The sequence below is a fragment of the Apium graveolens genome, chromosome 6 (assembly GCF_009905375.1).
Source record: "Apium graveolens cultivar Ventura chromosome 6, ASM990537v1, whole genome shotgun sequence".
Lineage (NCBI taxonomy): Eukaryota > Viridiplantae > Streptophyta > Magnoliopsida > Apiales > Apiaceae > Apium > Apium graveolens.
Window position 1 is genome coordinate 25,198,587 of NC_133652.1, and position 21,317 is coordinate 25,219,903.

Consider the following 21,317-nt stretch of genomic DNA (forward strand, 5'->3'; position numbering starts at 1 on the left):
TAATTGATTCAAAAAAGAAAATATAGTTCCTTTATAGTATATTAATTCTAGAACCAGCAATATCTATCTTTCAGTCTCAAACATCATCAGAAACAAAATAGTATCATATATATAGAAGATATAGTGATAAAATTAGCAACAAAATAGTATCATCAGAAAGTATGCATCTTCATTCAATTCAAAAAATGCATGCATTAAGAAACAAGTACTATAATCTTACTCAACTCTATTTTTATGCCCCATGAGGATTAACTCTCGCTATCATAATTGCTCAATGACAAACAAATAAGAATAACACAATGATCATCAAAGTCAAGTCTATCTCTAAAAATTCATGGACTCAACTGTATACATATCTTGAACTTCATTTTAATGAAGCCATCACATGACACTAAGTCAGTGATTACCTGTACATAAATGGTATATGGATGGGCAGTAGCTTTGAGAAGGTAATCAGTAGACCACTTGATAGCTTATATCGATTTGTCGGACTCTGCTGCTGCTTTTATAAAGTACAGACTAATAAGACGCGACTAGTGGCAAAAAGTTTCGAACAAATTCATGGTATAGGCTATGATGAGACTTTTTCATCAGTTACTATGGTCAAGTCCATCAGGATTTTGTTAGCAATAGTTGCTTACTTTGACTATGAGATTTGGAAAATGGCTGTCAAAACTGCTTTCTTATATGGGAGCCTTGAAGATGATGTATATATGATACAACCTGAGGGTTTTGTCGATCCAAATTTTGCTAAGATAGTTTGTAAGTTGCTTCTATCTATTTGTAGATTGAAGCAAGCCTCAAGGAGAATAAATATTCATTTTGATGAAACGGTCAAAGATTTTGGTTTTATTCAAAATGAAGATGAACCATGTGTTTAAAAGAAGGTTAGTGGGAGCCATTTGACATTCCTAGTATTATATGTAGATGACATATAACAAATAAGGAATGGCATACCTTCTCTACAGGCTGTTAAGACTTGGTTGAGAAATAGTTTCTCGGTGAAAGTCTTAGGCGATGCTACCTATATATTAGGGATCAAGATCTATAGAGATAGATTGAAAAGATTAATCGACCTAGTCAGAACACATACATTGATAAAATAATGAATCATTTTAGGATGCAGGAGACAAAGAAATGATATGTTTCAATGTCTCATGGGATATTGATCTCAAAAGATAATTGCCCCCTAAATCATTAGATGATAAGGGCCGTTTGAGAAAGTTCCAGACGCGTCAGTAATTGGATCTATAATGTGTACAATGATATGTATTTATCCTGATGTTTCGTATGCTTTGAGCATGATGATCAGATACCAGTCAAATCCAGGTGAGGGTCACTTGATAGTTTTAAAGAGTATTCTTAAGTACTTAAAGAGGACTAAATATTTATTTTGGTGTATGGAGAAGATAGTGAACTGGTTGTAAAGGGTTACACTGATATAGTTTCTGAACCTAATTTTTGGACAGACAAGGATGATTACGAGTTTATGTCTATTTTACGTTTTGTCTAAATATAATTGATATTAGCTTGAATAGTTCACAGCAAGAACAATTGATGATTCTATGGAAGCCGAATATATTGATATTTTTTGAAACAACCATGGAGACTGTTTAGGCATGTCCTTAGGCAATATCGCCTTATTAATGAGATTAATGATAAAGGAGATATAAATGTAAAGTGCATAGTAATGATAGTGTTGCAGACCCACTGACTAAGGCTTTGTCGCATCAGAAGTACGATGGTCATACTAGTTCCATGAGTATTAGATACATGGGTGATTGGCTCTAGTGCAAGTGGGAGATTGTTAGTGTTTGTGCCCTAGAGACAACATTATGATGTTTTAGTTTAAGACATTGAGATTATTAATATTTATGTTCTATCGATTATTCTCTTTATAATTTATTAATTCTTAATTTATTGCGATATAAATGATAGATTAATAAATGTCCTTGGAATATGATATACAATTATATATCTCTAAGTACGTGACTTAGAAATGAGATTATGAGAATAGTATCAATATTCCTAAAGGTCCCTAGTTGAGTATTATTATTAAGGGACAATAATAATGCATTAAGACTAGTGTGTTTGTTGACTGATAATCACATCTCATTGATCATAGGTATAGTGATACTAAAGTAAAAAATACAGGAAGATGTACATGTACATGGTGCTGGACATACCCGATGTGAGATTCTACATGTTTGTTGTGTCATAAGTAATTCTCACAGTGATAATGATGTAATGGTCCTTAGACCTGAAGTCATTATATTTCTATACGAGAATTAATATACATTGATTCCATTAAAAGTTATCCTTAACCGGGTAATGATAAAAGTGGACATTGGGTATATTATGAATCGTATGAGAAATATGAATGATCTAGATTGGATTTAACCCTCCTATTTTAGGAGTGATATTATTGGCCTCTTGTGTGAGCTAGACTACGAAATGCGTGGCCACGCTCAAATGTTGATTTGATATGATAGTCTACTCATTGATCAAGGAAAACTGGATTAAACATTGATGAGGATGACACATTACATGCCTCTAGTTTAATCTATAATATGTGGTTAAAGGGATTATATTACATTGTACATTATTCACGAAAGGTTTAATCGATCACCGATTCAATTATTATTACTTGGGTAACAATGATGTATTGCTAGATGCCGCTCATTATTTACGATTTTAAATTAGATTTAAAATTCATTGCCAATGTAATAATAACCTATAGGGTCACACACAAAGAATGCTTGAAGGATTATTTAATTTAAATTGGATTTAAATTATATTAAAGTAATTCGAATTATTTATAATATTATTTAAGTATGACTTAATTAATTAGATAAATATTGATATTCGAATTTACTAATATTAATTATGAAATTTATTTTTTAAATAATTAAGTGAGACTTAATTATAATACAAATAGGAAATTTGAATTAATAATAACTCCTAATTAATTAAGAGTTATAATTCATTTTTCTACTCTCTATATAATATCTCTTGGGTGGCTGATTTTTGGTGAGAAAAAGACTTTTACTAAAACCCTAGCCACCAAGAGAGAAGATGGAGAGAGCAAGAAGAAACGAGTTTGTGCTAGTACACATCCAATCCTTGAGTTCAAGCTTTCGTGTGGATACCGATAGAGCGTAGATCGCGAGAGCGGGATGCGTGGTGATTGAACAATCTTTGGATCTCCATTAGTCAACCAATTTGTAAAGCTTCTTAAGGTAAATAATCTGATCTATGAATTAAATATATGTTTTTTCGCATGGATCCTGCGGTGGGTTTCAAAAATTCTAATTTTTTATGTTTTTAATTAATGTTTCCGTTGCGTTTATGTGCTCGAAACCCAACAGTTGCGACCTCTGAAAGTTGCTCACGAACTGAGCTGATTCACTAGAAATGGCACACTGATCAGTCTCATGGGCACCAACACAAAGCTCACAAACACTAGTGATCTGATTAACTCCATAATTAGACAGAGAATCCACCTTCATCGTCAAATCCTTAAGTTGAGCAGCTATAGCAGTAGCTGCATCCAACTTCAGAATTCCTACTACCTTGCACTGAGATAGTCGCTGAGTAGGATTCTGGTATTCATTAGCAGCCATCAGTTCAATTAATTCATAAGCTTCATCGTAGCTTTTATGCCACAAGGCTCCTCCTGATGCTGCATCAAGCATGGGTCTAGAAGTAGTACCAAAATCATTATAGTAACAGTTAATGATCATCCAGTCAGGCATCCCATGATAAGGACACTTCCTAAGCATCTCCTTATATCGATCCCAAGCTTCGCATGAAGATTCTCCAGATTGCTGAGCAAATTAAGTAAGTGATTTTTTGATTGCAACAGTCTTCGCCATAGGAAATAATTTAGTTAAGAACTTCTGAGCAAGATCCTCCCATTTGGTGATAGACCCTTATGGTAAAGAATATAACTAGCACTTAGCTTTATCCCGCAGAGAGAATGGGAAAAACCTCAACTTAATAGCATCTTCAGAAACTCCGTTGAACTTAAAAGTGTCACAGATCTTGATGTAATCTCTGATGTGCATGTTGGGGTCTTCTGTCAGAGAACCCCCAAACTGAATTGAGTTCTGTATCATCTGAATCGTGCTCGACTTGATCTCAAAGGTATTAGCCGAGATGGTTGGACGAACAATGCTAGACTGTATATCATCGATCTTCGGTTGAGAGTAGTCCATCAAAGCCTTTGAATTCGCTTCTGGTTCTCCCATTATAATAAGAGCCTCTTCTTCTTTCTCAACTAAGATCTCTTCCTCAACTTTCTCCTCGACTACAACTTCTTCCTCAGCTTGATCCGGTGTCCTCTTACGAGACCGAGAACGCGTATGCATACACGCTCGCTAGAGTACCTGAAACATGACAAGGAATTAAGTAAGAACAATGTCCGAGTCACTGAACTTTAACGACCAATGATGACAAACACATAAACTAAAAATTAACACCGATCCCTGGCAGCGGCGCCAAAAACTTGTTAGTCGCTAAACACGTGCTAAAATTCACGCAAGTATACGCGTTCACAAGTAATATAGAATATCTTCTAGTTCGTTCCCACAGGGATAGGTTTAGGTTAATTTTAATAAATATATTTATGCAACACTAGTATGGTTATTGTCCAATGCTAAGACGAGTAACAATTTGTGATTGTTTATACTAAGATTAACTAAAGGATTATACTAAAGAACATAAAATAAGAGATTAAAGAGAATTGATTAATATATGACACAAACATGGGATTCTAACTTCATTATATACTTCATTCAATAACCTTTTCGTTCTTAACCTTAGCATGTAATGGTTTTGACACTAATCAGATAACACGAAACTGATAAACGCCAACTTTCGTTGCACGAATACCATACTACCAGATATCCATAAAAGAGATAGAAGCTGAATAGACACCAATTATATTGAGACCCTATACGTCTATAGAATTTGACAACATAACGGTTTAATGCACAAGTTTTCCATCTTCATTACATAGGGTAAGTAAGATGGTTAAAATTACCTACGAATCATGCTTATCAAATACATGAACCTATGCTAGCATGGCAAGTTCTAAACCCTTAAATTCACTTTCACTTCATTAAAGATTAACACACTATCTTATAAGTTCGCGACACTCATAAGACGAATAAGCACAACCAAAACTAGGTTATCATACAATCACCACACACTAAGGTATTGAAAAAAATTAACTAAAGAACTCCATAAATAAATCCGTTAGAACCCCACGATAACAATTAGCCCATGATCGGACTCATCATCAACGTGGGTTCCAATGAAAGCATGGTATAATAAACATAGTCTTTATACTTAATAAAACCAAGTACGAAACAAGAATGAAGGTTCACGAATAAGAAAACTAGCATCCAAAGTTACAACATAAAATAAAGAATCACAAGAATAAACTGGATCTTCTTCGCCTTGGTTGATTTTGTGCTCTACGGTCTTCTTATGCCTTCTCCTTAAGCTCTGGTATGTCTCCATGAAAAACGAGCATAAGTTGTGTTTATATAGCAGCACATGCGGAGTAGAAGTCTTCTAGATCAAAATTCCATGAGAAACAGGATTTTCTAAATTCGACCTGGCGCGGCCGCGCGCTTGACCAGTACGGGCACGCTCACAGCGCGGGCGTGCCGTCTCTCTGGAATAAATTCTGAATTCTTCTTTTCTTGCTGATTTGAGCTGGTCTTTTCACGAGCTTCTATTATAGACACCATCCTAACACCATATTAGCATCCAAATAATGCCAATTCACCTGTATTACTGATAAATTCCTAAAATGCACAAACACTACAAAAGCACGTTATAAACACTAACAACTTGAGTACAAATCATCAATTCAAAGCTTTACGGAGCGTTATAAAGTGTCATAAATGCCACTCAACATGTATCCCCAAGTGTTTTAGACTTCTTGTTTCTAATATAAGTTTGGGGTGAGCTTTGTGTCCCAAACCCTCTTGGCCTGTGCTCTTGGTTGAGAGCTTGTTTCAATAGTAACATCCTTTTGAGATGATGAAACTAGTAATGAGCTTATATCCTTATAAAGCACTATAGTTTTTTGGGAAATTGCAGTGTGGCTAGGTTGGGTTACACACACCTCTCCCTACTTATTCTTAGGGCTTCTTTTATGTTCACCCCGTCCCTCACCATACTTACTTTCCTTCACATTCCCCTCTTGGTTTTTAGTGGATGTTACAACTAGCTTCTTTTGAGAGAAACTAGAGGGGGCTTTCTTTGACTTGGATTTTGAAATTCTTGGTTTTGTGGCTTGGGTAGGCACCTGTTTGGTTACTGTCACAGGTGCCATGGCCACAATTGATTGCAAAGAAATAGGTGGTTGAGAAGTAGTAGGGACATAAATATTTATCTCACTTACCTGAGGTTGTTTCATGATTGGCATGTAAACAAGGGGAACATCCTTGTGGTGATTTTCCCCGTCCAAGTCAGCAATAATTCTTCTCTCTTGGACCCAACAATTAAACTTGTTTGTTGGGTTCTTAATTGAGCGATCCTCAGAAACAAAATTAGCTAACATCATAAAGAATCTAGCATAATAGATATTCTTAGACCTCTTCTTTATATCTCCTAACTTACTCCCTAATTCATACATGACAGAAGTGCTGATATTAAAATACTTATCACTTAAGAGCATATAAAGCATGTTAACAAGTGAATAAGTCACATTATCAAAGTTGCTAACTTTACCAAGAAAACACTTTAATAAAGGAATCACATAGAAAGCTATATTCTTTCCTAAGACCCATTCTCCTAACATCACCTAACTTAGTGGCAATAAGAGTATAGCCCATAGAAATTAGCATGTTACTCACATCAGTGTCTGTGTATGGAGCAAGCGTGTTATTTACAGGAAGTTTAAAGCACTTTTCAATTGTGTCACAGTTGATAAAGTGTTTATTACCTTTGAGAGTGAAGGTAATGGTTTTTTCCTTTGAGTTGAACACTGCTGTAGTCCAAATTTCCTCGACAATTTCACAGTAGATAGTTGGAGACTCAAGCATGGCATAACTCAGTTTGTAGTTCAGGATGAAGTCCATCATTTTGTGATAGTCTTCAGATGCAGGAATTTGCTTGTTCACCAAAGCCACGAAGTTGTTCTTTTCATAAACGTACCTAGTTGAGGACATGATTTTGACTATGGGTGCCATTGTTGTGATTGAAATTAGTTGCAGAAAGGGAGTTTTTGCTTTTGGAGAAGATGAGAGTTTAGAGAAACTGCTAGAGAAAGATAAAAGTAAAAATAGAAATGAAATTAACTTTTATACTTACTCAGAAATAAACTATCAAAAAGTAAAAGTAAAATAAAGTAACCAATCAAATTAGCCCAAAATAGCCGTTTAAAAAATAAGGAAAACTGTCAAAATTCTAAGATTATCCGTTGAAATATACATACAGGTTGTAAGTAAATTCGACATATAATGCTTAGAATTAACGGCTTAGATTAAGAGCAATTCGACGGATAAGAATAAAAGTACCCAGCGTAATGTTTGATACTTCGACGGATAATGAGATTTAACAGATGCTCATTTTCAACGGATAATGAACATCCGTCGAGACGTAAATTCTGACTTAGCCAAAATTTCATCTTTTAACACGAGACATCATATTTTACTCTGGATGCATTTCAATTTGCTTAGACATCAAAATAAATTAAGAGTAATTAAGCATACCTAACTCACTTACCAACCTAGTAAAGGTGGATTCATCAACTGTCTTGGTAAAGATGTCTGCAAGTTGCTTTTCACTTGGAACAAAATAAAGTTCCACAGTACCATTCATGACATGTTCTCTAATAAAGTGGTACTTGATGTCAATGTGCTTGGTCCTTGAATATTGTACTGGATTTTCAGTAATTGTAATGGCACTTGTGTTGTCACAGAAAATAGGAATTATATTCACCTGTAGACCATAGTCCAACATTTGATTTTTCATCCATAAAATTTGTGCACAACAACTACCAACATTAATATATTCAGCCGTAGCTGTAGAAGTAGAGACTGAATTTTGCTTTTTATTGAACCGGAATACTAGCTTATTTCCTAGAAATTGACAGGTTCTTGTTGTACTTTTTCTATTAATTTTTCAACCTGCATAATCTGCATATGAATAACCAGTTAGATCAAAACCAGAATCTCTAGGATACCAAATGCCAAGTTTTGGAGTTTCTTTGAGATATCTGAAAATTCTCTTGATAGCTACTAAATGAGATTCTGTAGGATCAGCTTGAAATCTAGCACAAAGATAAGTAGCAAACATTATATACTGGCTGTTAAATATAAGTGAGCCAACCATGCCTCTATAACTTAAAATATCCACAGACTTTTTAGTAGTGTTTAATTCAAGTTTAGTTACAGTTGACATGGGAGTTTTTACAGATGTGCAATCTATTAAGTCAAAATTCTTCAAAAGATCATAAATATATTTGGTTTGACTAATGAATATTCCATCAATAACTTGCTTAACTTGTAAAACCAAGAAAGTAAGTTAGTTCTCCCATCATGCTCATTTCATATTTACTTTGCATCAATTTGGCAAACCTTTTGCATAGTTTTTCATCCGTAGAGCCAAATATAATATCATCTACATAAATTTGAACAAGTATACTAGATCCATTAACATTTCTATAGAATAAAGTTTTATCAACAATACTTCTTGTGAAATAATTTTCTAAGAGAAACTTTGACAAAGTGTCATACCAGGCTCTAAGTGCTTGCTTCAGTCCATAAAGTGCTTTCAAAAGATAGTAGACATATTCTGGAAAATTTGGATCTTCAAAACCAGGAGGCTGACTAACATAGACTTCCTCCTCCAAATCTCCATTCAGAAAGGCACTTTTGACATCCATTTCATAGACCTTGAAATTGGCATGGGCTGCATAGGCTAAGAAAATTCTGATGGCTTCAAGTCTTACAACAAGAGCAAAAGTTTCATCAAAATCTATTCCTTCTTGTTGAATAGCCCTTAACAACTAATATAGCTTTCTTCCTGACTACTATGCCATTTTTATCCCTCTTGTTTCTGAATACCCACTTGGTGTCAATAGGATTCTTTCCTTTAGTCTTGGGTACCAGCTTCCAAACTTTATTCCTTTTAAATTGGTTTAGCTTCTCCTGCATAGCTAAAACCCAATCAGGATCCAACAGAGCTTCTTCTACCTTTTTAGGTTCTTTCTGAGATAAAAAGCTGCTATACAGACATTCTTCATGAGTTGCTTTCCTTGTTTGCACTCTTGAAGATGCATCACCAATAATTAGTTCAAAAGGGTGATCTCTAGTCCATTTTATCTGTTATGGTAGGGTAGCTCTGGATGAAGAGGCCTCATAGTTGTCTTGATGTGTGACTGAGTTTTGATTAGAAGAAATGCCCCCTGAGTTTGTGGATCTTTGACTTGAAGTTGGGGTTATTTTTACTTGTGATATGTATTGGCTTTCAACTCCTATTGATGGATCGACGGGTGTTGATCTTTTCCTTTCGACGAATGATGCAGTTTGTCTTTCGACGGATGATGCACTTGGTCTTTCGATGGATGATGAGTTTTGTGCTTCATTAGTTGTAGATTTTTCTGCATTATCTTTAGATATGATTTCTTGATCACTTTCATCATCACTATCATCACAAATCATCTCAACATTATCAAATTTGAGTCTCTCATGAAAATCTCCATCTTGCGGTCCTTCAATCTTTTTATCATCAAACACAACATGTACAGATTCCATAACAATGTTGGTTTTGAGATTGTAGACTTTGTATGCTTTTCCCACTGCATATCCAACAAAAATCCCCTCATTAGCTTTGGCATCAAACTTTCCATCAGTTTGATTCCTTAAGATATAACATTTACAGCCAAAGGCATGAAGAAAGTTTAATGTTGGCTTCCTATTCTTGAACAATTGGTAGGGTGTCATGCATTTTGCTTGATTAACCAAGGAGATATTCTGAGTGTAACATGTAATATTTACAGCTTCTGCCCAAAAGTATGTTGGCAACTTTGATTCTTCTAGCATTGTTCTTGCAGATTCAATAAGAGACAAGTTCTTCCTTTCCACCACTCCATTTTGTTGTGGAGTCCTTGCTGCTAAAAACTCATGCATGATCCCATTCTCTTCACAAAATAATCTCATCACAGAATTTTTAAACTCAGTTCCATTGTCACTCTTGATTCTCCTTACTTTGAGATTAGGATGATTGTTGACTTGTCTTATGTGATTGATGATGATTTTACTAGCTTCATCTTTGGATTTGAGAAAATATGTCCAAGAGAACTTTGAGAAATCATCCACAGTTACTAGGCAACATCTTTTCCTCAAGATGGATAATATATTGAATGGTCCAAATAAATTTATGTGCAATAGTTGTAAAGGTTCTTTAATTGTTGAATAAAGCTTCTTTCTGAATGATGCCTTGATCTGTTTCCTTTTTGATAGGCATCACACAGTCCATCCTTTGAAAATTCCACTTGTTGAATGCCTCTTACCAAATCTTTCCTGACTAGCTCATTCATAGTCTTGAAGTTAGGGGGGGTCGGCTTCTTGTGCCATAGCCAACTCTCATCTTGACTTGCTTTGCTAAATAGACAAGTAATAGATTCTGTATTTGATGAGTTAAAGTCAGCTAGATACACATTTCCTTTTCTCACTCCAGTGAGAACCACTTTGTTGTTTTTCTTGTTGGTCACAACACATGCTTCATAATTGAATGTTACCGAGTTGCCCTTATCACAAAGCTGGCTGATACTCAACAAATTATGCTTGAGTCCATCCACTAGGGCAACTTCCTCAATGATGACATTATCATTTGAAATCAAGCCATATCCCACAGTATAACCCTTGCTATCATCTCCAAAAGTGATACTTGGGCCAGCTCTCTCCTTGAACTCTGTGAGCAGGGTAGAATCTCCAGTCATGTGCCTTGAGCACCCACTATCCAATACCAAAGATTCTTTCTATTTCCCTAAACACAATAAAATCAAATCAAGATGATTTCGGTACCCAAGTTTCCTTGGGTCCTGTTTGTTAGCCTTTTTCTTAGGTTTCTTAGGCTTGTCCTCATTTGACTTAGGCATTTGAAATTCATCCTTAGTCAATTGAGTAGAACCCTTAAAACTATTTATCATAACATAATTATCATTTACTAGTTGGTTAACATGGAAGGGCATATTCTGTGCAAACATGTTCCAGTATGACATGCGAAATGGCATTTGTGGTATACTAAATACAGCATAATAAGGATTTTGTGCAAATGGCATATTAGCAAACTGTGCATTCAAATTATGTGTAGGCATAACATTCACTGACATTATAGGCATTCTAGGAAATGAATGAGGTGCAGACATAGGAGCAGGCACAACAAGTTTGTAATTAATAGACAAATGATTAACACTACCACACTTCACATAGATTTTTCTAGGTGCATACTTATCAGGTGTGTAGTTGTTATGCTTGTTAATTCCTACTTCCATTATTTTTCCTTTTTGATTCTGTTTTAACCTTAATTTTCTCCAATTTGTCATTCAATTTCTTGATTGAAAGATGCCCTACATTGACTCTTTTGTCCTTTTTCACTTGACTTGTTTCTCCCGGAACAAAGTTCTTTGAAATTGATCCATATTTCTCATTTAATTTAGCTAGCTTGGCTTTTCTAACTGGCTTACTTTCACTCAATGGATGTGGATCCTTGTCTTTCAACGGATAATTTTTTTGATCATTCGACGGATAACATTCATCATCCGTCGAATCCACATCCGTTGAAAGTCCTTCAACCAAATTGGAATCAAGTTTCTCCTTGCTCTTTTTCCAGGCTTCATCACAGAAGGATTCTATACCTTGAACTTTAGTAATTTGAGCATGGACATCTCTAGATGATTTCCATGCCTTAATTACCTCATGTTCCCATTCAAGTTGCTTTCTTAAAATCTCCTCTTTCTTTAAGGATTTAGTTAGTTCATCTTTTGCAATCTTGCACTCTATCTTCAATTTTTCAAACTCAACAAATTCAGTCTCTAACTCATTATTTCTTTCACTTAAAAAAATAAATTATTCTCTTTAATTTTAGTGTTTTCTTTAGTGAGAGATTTGAGTGTAACACGCAGATGATATAACTCAGTAGACATGTTATTTATAGCATCATTACACTCAGCTTTAGATAAATGTGCTAGAATAGCGGTGATTACCTGATTACTGGATGAACTAACTTCTATTTCATCTGATTTATCCATAAGTGCTAGATTGACATAGCTTGTATCATCATCCTCTTCTAGTCCATCTGCAGCCCAATCATTTTCCTGTGTGATGAAAGCCCTTTCCTTTTGTTTGAGCAACTCAAAAATTTTCTGCTTATAATCCACAGGCTCAAACTTCTTTTATCCATAATCAGACTTTCTGCATTCACTAGAATAATGACTTGCCAAGCCACACTTAAAACACTTGGATTTAGACTTGTCAACCATGTTTCTGTTTGACTTGGATGCTCCAAAATTCTTTTTGAATTTGAGATTGGAAAACCTCCGGGATAGAAAAGCCAGATGCTCATCTATGTCATCCATGTCATCTTGACTAAGATGTTCTTCATGTTCAACTACTAGCCTTTTTCCCTTGCATTCACAAACTCTAGGGTTTGATGCAGATTCAACAACTTCAACCTTTGTCTCCTTCTCTTTTTCTTGCTCAGCAACCAATGCAATGGACCCTCCTTTCTTTCTTCCTTTCTCCAGCTTCTCATCCTGCTCTATTTTAAGCTCATAGGTCTTTAGAATCCCATACAGTCTGTCCAAGGTAAATTCCTTGTAGTCTTGAGAATTTCTTAATGAGACTGTCATAGGCTTCCATTCCTTTGGCAGAGATCTAAGGAATTTAAGGTTTGAGTCATTTGTTTGATAGACTCTTCCATGTAATTTTAGAGCATTCAGTAGTTTTTGAAATCTACTGAAAATGTCAGTGTGTGACACACTTTCTTTACTATGAAAATGCTCATATTGCTTAATCAAGAGTTGCATTTTATTTTCCCTTACTTGCTCAGTTCCATCACATATAACCTGAATAGTATCCCAGACATCCTTAGCAGTTTTGCAGTTTATGATGTTGTCAAACATGTCACCATCAACACCATTAAACAGAATATTCAGGGCCTTCTTATCCTTGTGGACTTGCTCAATATCTAGATCAGACCATTCTGCTCTAGGCTTTGGGATGGATGGCTCATTTCCTGTAGCAGCTCTCATGGGAACATATGGACCTTTCTCAATATAGTCGACATATCCTTCATCTTGAGATAGGAGATGCAAGTGCATCTTCATCTTTCAATGGTGATAGTTGTCTTTGTCCAAAAAAGGAATTTTTACACCAACATCTTTTCTGCTCATCTTGTTAGTTGTTGTGATCTTTAAATTATTTGTTCTTCAAGAGCTTGCTCCGATACCAATTGTTATTCCCAAACAATCTAACAAAGAATTATAGAATGGGGGTTAAATGTAATTTTGGATTCTTTTCTGCTTTAAGAACAGTTCTGCTATGAATATATATAACAGTGTTTGATTTAGCAATGGTGCGGAATGAAAGTATTAAAGAAATTAAAACACAAAGTAATTAAATAAAAGTACTTAAAAACTTTCTGGTGGATTGAACTTTTCCACTAGAGATATATATCAAGTAGAGAACTTTGTGTTACAATATTATACACAGTTGCTTACAAGTTGAACTACAAGAACAGAGAAATTCTTTACAGGTTTTGCTTTTTCTATTTCTCTGGTAATTGCTTACTTACTTGGTTGAAGTTCTACTTGCTACACTTGGTTTATATATAACCAAGTTACATGATAAAAGATAAACAAATAAGACAAAAATTTTCTAGTCTAATTCTCATGCTTCTCCATTTCTCAATCCAGCATCTTTGAATATCTTCCATTTTGCATAGAAATGAAAATGCTTCTTTGTTCTCTAAAACCTATAATTAGGCTGCCACATTCCATTTGCATACAATCAACACATGTGACTGTCAAGTCATTATCAACTGCTCTTTCAAATTTGATCATCCATTAAAACTTCACTGGATCATCCGTTGAGACTATGGTTGATCATCCGTTGAGACTTTGTGAAGCATCCGTTGAAACTTTAGCTGATCATCCGTTGAAGCCTAGTGAAACATCCATTGAGACTATCTTCATGGTAGTTAACTCCATTTCATTTATACAAGATTACAAGGCATCTAATATTTACAATTAACCAACCTATCTTGCATATCAATCTAGTAGTCAACATGACTTAAAAATTCTACAACATCTAGTTCACTAAGGCATTATAATATGCAGAAATGTGCTACTAAACTTATTATTACATAAGTTACTCTTTCAACGGATGTTGAAGTGATCATCCGTTGAAAGCTACAATTACACCAAATAATATCTACTAAGTGTTTTGTTCAAGTTATCATCAAGTACATAATATATTCCTAACACTTATCGTGGTTCATCATTTGTTCTTGACAACGTCGAATCTTTTCTAAAATCTCTGACTGAAATGTCTTTGCAAACATTACTTCATTTTCCATTTCTAGGATTTGCACTTATATTTCCAACTTTTCAAATTCCTTGATCAAACCTTTGGACGAAGTTAACATATTCAATCTCTCCTAGCGGCTTAGAGCATCTGATACTACATTTGCTTTTCCAGGATGATAACTTATCATACAATCGTAGTCCTTAATCAGTTTCAACCATCTCCTTTGTCTCATGTTCAATTCTTTCTGTGTAAGAATATACTTTAAACTCTTGTGATCTGTATAAAATTTTATACTTTTCTCCGTATGCCTTTTTTGAGAGTGGATATCCAACAAAGATTCCTTCATCAGCTTTCAGATCAAAATTTGTAAGCTGTTCAGGATGAGTTTTGAGAATAAAACATTTGCATCCAAATATGTGAAAATACTTCAAATTTGGCTTCTTTCCTTTTACCATCTCAAATGGTGTTTTGCCATGCTTGTTGATCAATGTTGCATTCTGTGTGAAGCAAGCAGTTTGTACAACCTCTACCTAGAAATAGGTTGGCAGCTTTGCTTCCTACAGCATGGTTCTTGCAGCTTCTGTGAGAGTTATGTTCTTCCTTTCAAAAACTCCATTTTGCTGTGGAGTTCCAGGAGCAGTGATTTCCTGCTTGATTCCCTTGTACTTGCAGAATTCTGTCATAGTGATGTTCTTGAACTCGGTTCCATTATCACTTATGATGATCTTGACTTTGAATGTTGATCATTTCTCCAATTCTCTCACATGATAAAGAAGAATGGATGGTGACTCATCCTTGGTGTGCAGAAAATACACCCATGTGTATCTTGTATATTCATCAACGATCACAAGTGCATACCTCTTCTTGGAAATTGATATAACATTGACTGGACCAAAGAGATTAATGTGTAACAGATGATATGGTTTAAGAATTGAGGATTCAGTTTTACTCTTAAAAGATATTTTCCTTTGTTTGGCTTTCTAGCATGAATCACATAAGCCATCAGGAGTAAACACTGCATCGGGCAATTCTCTTACAAGATCTTTCTTCACAAGTTCATTAATACTGTTAAAATTGAGATGAGAAAGTCTTTCATGCCAGTTCCAGTTATCTTCCATAGATGCTCTACTCAGTAGACATACTTCAGTTCCTTCAGTATTTGTGGAGACTCTGGCTTCATACATATTACCATGTCTGACTCCAATTAATGCAACCTTGTCATTGGTCTTGCTGACAATTTCACAATGATTTTCATGAAAATTCACATGGTATCCTCTGTCACAGATCTGACTTATGCTTATTAGAGTATGCTTAAGTCCTGCAACAAGAGCTACATATTCAATGATGACATTTTCAAATTTGATTTTTCCATATCCCAAGATTTTTCCTAAGTTGTCATCTCTATAGGAAACACTTGGGTCATCCTTCTCCTTGAACTCTGATAGTAGGGATTTATAACCAGTCATGTGTCCTGAACATCCACTGTCCAAGACTAGAGAATTCCTCTTGTTTCCCTGTAATCAGTATGTCAAATTAGTTAGTGTTTTTAAGGACCCGGACTTGCTTGGATCCTTTGGCCTTATTAAGTTTATTAACATATGCAGCATAAGTCTTCATATCAGAGTTTATGTTAACATTCACATTATCAGTATTTACACATGTAAGAACATATTTTACTTTAATCAAAGAGGGTTTAAGTTTATAGTAATCATAATAAAAACTGTAATACTCTTTACATGTATAGATAAAATGCCAAACACTACCACAATGAAAACAAGGATTCTATAACGACTGGTGTATTTTTGAATTATTTAAATATGTGAATATGAGAATTATTAAATAAATAAAATATGTGTATTGGTTTTGACCGCTATGTGTTATTTGATTAGTAGCTATGTGTGATTTATGGTGTACCGGATTGTCCGCGTGATTAATTCTGAAGCCGTGTTGAATTATTTTCACTTTCAAAAGTGGATTTAGTGCAAATTTATTTGCATGAATATTTGGAATGTCTTTAAAATTATTTTTATGGTTCTATAATTTCAATAATTAATTTTAGGACTTTATAAAATTGAGAAAACAATATTTCATTATTTATTTATTCTTAAATGATTTTCTGAGTGTGTTTAATAGTAAAATCCATATTTAATTATGAAAATATTTAAAAATTATGAAACTTATATTTATCTAAGTTTGGAATATTCCGGGAATTTTAAAATTATTTCGGGAATTATTGGGATTAATATTTACCCGCGTGTTGATTCGTTTATTTGAGAAAAACGGGTATAAATTGCATTTCAGAAATTGTTTTAAATTTTTGAAAATTATGTTTCTATACACTTCGGGATATTTCTAACATTTTAAGATTTTTTTTCCGTGATTTTCTGAAATTGTTTTAAATGCAGCTTGGATCGTTAATTGTTAAATGCGGGTACGAGTTACGTTCTAAATATACTTTGAAAATTATGAAAAAAAATATTTTTAATAATTATGAATTATTTATGATATTTTAAAACTATTTTGGTAATTTTAGGGTAAAATTTTACCAATAAAGTTGTTCGTTATTTTGCAAAACACGAACAAAATCGGGGATTATAGTACAAATCAAGACACGTGGCAGTGCCCTGTTAACCTGTTGATACGTGTCAATTGCTGAAATTACAGAAAGAAAAAAAAAGGGAACACACAAACCCAACACACAATTTATTGTTTCTCTCTTTCGTTTTTTTTTTCATTCCCAACTCTCATCAATCCCTCCCTCTCTATTTCATCTTCTTCCTTCCAGTTTTTTTTCTCTCTGCTTCGGGAATCTCCAGCCGCCGCTCTATTTTTCCGATGTGATTCCGGTGGGTTCCTGTACTGCTTTGCTCGTTGATGGATATATATATATATCCACGTATGTATATATACGCTGCTGTGTGTGTGTAATGGTGTGCTTTATGTGTGAGTAATCTGTGTGTGTTGGTGTCCCCTGTTCTTCTTTCTGTTGGTTGTCTGGTTGGCTGTTGCCATCGTGAGTCCCTGGTTTCCGGCTTTTCTCCGGTTATAAGTGTGTTATTTCCGGTGTTGTTGTGTTACTGTGTATAATTCAAGGCCTAAACTGTTTGGGTTATTCGAATTTATTGTTGAATTACGAATTCCTCGAATGAACTTTTATGATTTCTTTTGGAGTTTGATTCTTATTTATTCCGTAATCGGCGAATTATCGGGTACCCGCGAAATTTTGCCGCCGTTCATGATGACTCGTTACGAGCGGACGGTGGGCTGTGATGAATTAATTTTGAGTCCTAATATTTTAAAATAAATAAAATTAGTTTTATATTTTTATTCTGGATCGAATTAGTTAATTGTAAATATTGTAATGAAACGGTTACAGTGATTGTGATTATTAAGAGTGTATCAAGATTGTGATTGGGATTTACGAGATTTGACGGAGATTGTTGTTGAGTGAATTGGATTATAAACGGTGGATGTTGAATTAACTGTCTGATTGATTGGTTATTATGGACGTCGATTGTATTCGACGAGTAGTCCGATAAACGAAGGAAACGCTGCCCGATTTCCGGGAAACTAAATTACGTAAATACAGGAACGTATCCGATGATTATTGGGACCTCGAATGACTATATATATATGAGTGTGTGTGTTTTATACAAACTTGGTTATATGATGTGATGAAATATTTTGCCAAATCGATAACCCTGATTTCATAAAATAAAGAGTATATGTATTTTCCGAAAATGAACACCAAACCAATCTTTGAGATTGTGAACCCTTTTTGTTGCGTCTGTTATTATAATATTCATAATTACGAGTCGGATTTGAATATCGTTGGGTAAGAATTAGTATCGAGGATATGTCAAGCATACCTAGACGTCTAACGTAGGGTATTTCGCCACTGTAGGTTATAATCCGGGACCTGAAAGTGGATGATGGACTAGAAATGACCAAGTAGTCAGTCGACGAGCTCAATAGAGTTTTAACAGAAAAACTTGAGTATCAAAGTCAAATCCAATGGGATCTAGTGATTGGACGTTAAAGCCTGAGCGACAGAGTCGGCTCAGAATTTATCAGTAATAGTTGTAAAGCCCTGTAAGGCAAGTACTTCCGAACTTTTCTTCAAGATATATCACAATTATTTTTGAACTATTTCTTAATGTGTCGCTCTTATTCAAAATAACTCTTGTTCATATTGCAAGTGCTTTAAACTATTTACCCTTGAACCATGATTTTTCTTGATCTTGAGCCGTAAGCCTTGTTCTTTGTAAACCATCTTTTGTTGATCCTCAAATACCAAATCACACAAATATGATACCACTCCCCAAATGTATAACTACCAAATACCAAACACTGGAGCAAAAATTGTTTGAAAACACAGAAACTTTTATACTCCAACCATTCTTTATAACATCAAAGAACTATACCTTGAAAAATCAGTATTCGTCCAATACCTGATCATTTTACAGACTGAAAACCGTTTCTTATACATACCTTGATATACCTTTGAGATATCCATGAGTTTCTTTACGTTTTTATTCAAGTGTTTAACCATGATTGATTATGATCTTGTTTATCGAATTATATTGTTTATCATATTGAACTGCTCTAGAATTGGATAATTTTTTTTATATGTGGACCAAATTCGTGGTCAGACCATATCTATGGTCAAATTAGGCCAATGTGTGCCTTGGATCCAGTAGTTAGAGCAGTACTGTGTGCTTTGCCCGGGGTTAGTGCGTGACTGATCAGCAGCCTAACCTTGGTTTTAAAAACTTAAAATAAATGTCCAATTCTAATGATTGCTTATCAATAAACTTGATTCCTCTGAATCATCTCGTTTGATCATTGATTTATCTCAATTATTGTCATTATGACTTGCTGAGCTAGTTAGCTCACTCTTGCGAATCTTTTTATGTATTCTACAGTTAAGAAGGATACGGTTGATAGCGAGGTTTCCCAGTTCAATGTACGAGCTAGGATTCCAGATTGAGTTGGATCGAGCTAGCAGGAGCTTATTGCGATAGTGAGATAGTAAGATTGTAAGAATAATTTTATTATCAGTTGTAAGTTAAATTAGTCGGGATTTGATACAATGTAATAAAAGTTAAGGTTGTGGCTTGTTTTCATACTTTAACCTGTTGCGATCCGTGGTTATGTAAAGAAGGGTCATTGCAAATAGTATCTTATATGCAGGTTTATATGTTGTATTATGGACCCCAAACTTCTGACCCGAGTTTGGAAGGCGCCACAGGTTGGTATCAGAGCTACATGTTATAAGTCACTGAAACAAGCCTAGATTGTCGGGATTGGGTAGAGGGTTAGGATTAGGAATAGGAAATAGAAAGATAAGACGTTGTGAGATTGAGTGCAAATGTATAATAGGTCTCTGACACGGTTCGTATTGTGATTCGGGATTCTTAACTTGTGATGTGTTTTCCAGACAACGACAATAGCAGATCCTGATTTCCCTGTATCGTCTGATCATTTGGAGCTTTCCATTCAAGGATCGTCACCTTATCTCGGATTTGATTCTCACCTTGTTCCTCCATCATTATTAATGGTACTACCTTCTGTTATGACAATCGCACCTCTTCGAGCTATTCTATGTTATTCTACCACCTCTTGATACGAGACTACCTATTTAAGAACCTCCATCTGTTTCTTCTTGTTTTACTGGACATTCGGCTGTAAGTGTATCTCTTTAGTTTACCTTACACCCTGTTCTATACCCCAAGTTTAAAACCTGTCCTATGAAGTAATAATACCTATGAGGATGGATTCGGGAGCTACAGTAAATGGTAAGTACATGAGATAGTAATAAAGATGAGAAGGAGTTTAGAAAGAAGATTTAAGTGTTTCGGAAGATAGCTTCTACCAGATTAAAAGAAGCCCTTAGTGACTAGGCCACCCGTGATTAGTTGTGGGATGGATTAGATAAATTTTGAAAAGTTAGAGAGAATAGTATAAATCTGGAATTTTTGTAGAATTAAATGTTGGTGCTATGATAAATGCGATATAAAAAGTAGTGATGTGATGCGATATGAGAAAATTTTATTCTATGAAATAGACTTGTTGACTATTGGATAACCTGTTCTACTTAAGCGACTGCAAAGTTAATGACGGGAGCATTACCATTATGAAAGTGTTGATATGAAGCTACGAATACAATAACATGCAACGACAATTGAAGTGATCGTTGATTAAAGAAGGCAAATGGATCCAATAAAGGAGAGAAGGTAGATTGAAGTGAATGGACCTTTATGTGATTGTTTCTTTAATATGGTACCTTGTTATAGGTCGGAAGGACAACAACTAACTCATACAGTAAGGACAACCAGATTTGTGATTTTCAAAATTCTTAAATAAGTTTTCGAAAAAGATTTTTCCCTTAAAAAACTTCTAAAAGCCTTTTTGAATAAATAGTTTTTAAACATTGGTTGTCAAGCTACTATTTGAGTTTCTTGTTTGATAGAAAGCCCGGATTACCGGGAAGGATGCTGTTTCAGACTTAGTATTGCTAATTTCGAGAACGAAGTAACCTATGATTATGAAGAAGTCGATTATTCCTAACAGTAAAGTGCAAGTATTGTTTGATAAAATTTACAATAGAATCAGCGTACAGAGTAACTATACATTCAATTACTAGGACTATTAGAGTTCGAAGAATTCATTGATTTAACAGAAGCCGGAGTGTGATCGCAGAAGATTGGAAAGATTTCCAGACCTCTCTAAAGGCAGAATATTATTAATAAAAGGATCGTTATG

General features: G+C 34.7%; 1 non-coding gene across 1 annotated transcript; it reads left to right on the forward strand.

The window, feature by feature from the left end:
• Nucleotides 1-3,753: 3,753 nt before the first annotated feature.
• Nucleotides 3,754-3,860, forward strand: LOC141669527 (small nucleolar RNA R71). The gene has a single exon (XR_012553804.1). It is a non-coding gene; the product is annotated as a small nucleolar RNA R71 (small nucleolar RNA).
• The last annotated feature ends 17,457 nt before the right edge of the window (nt 3,861-21,317 follow it).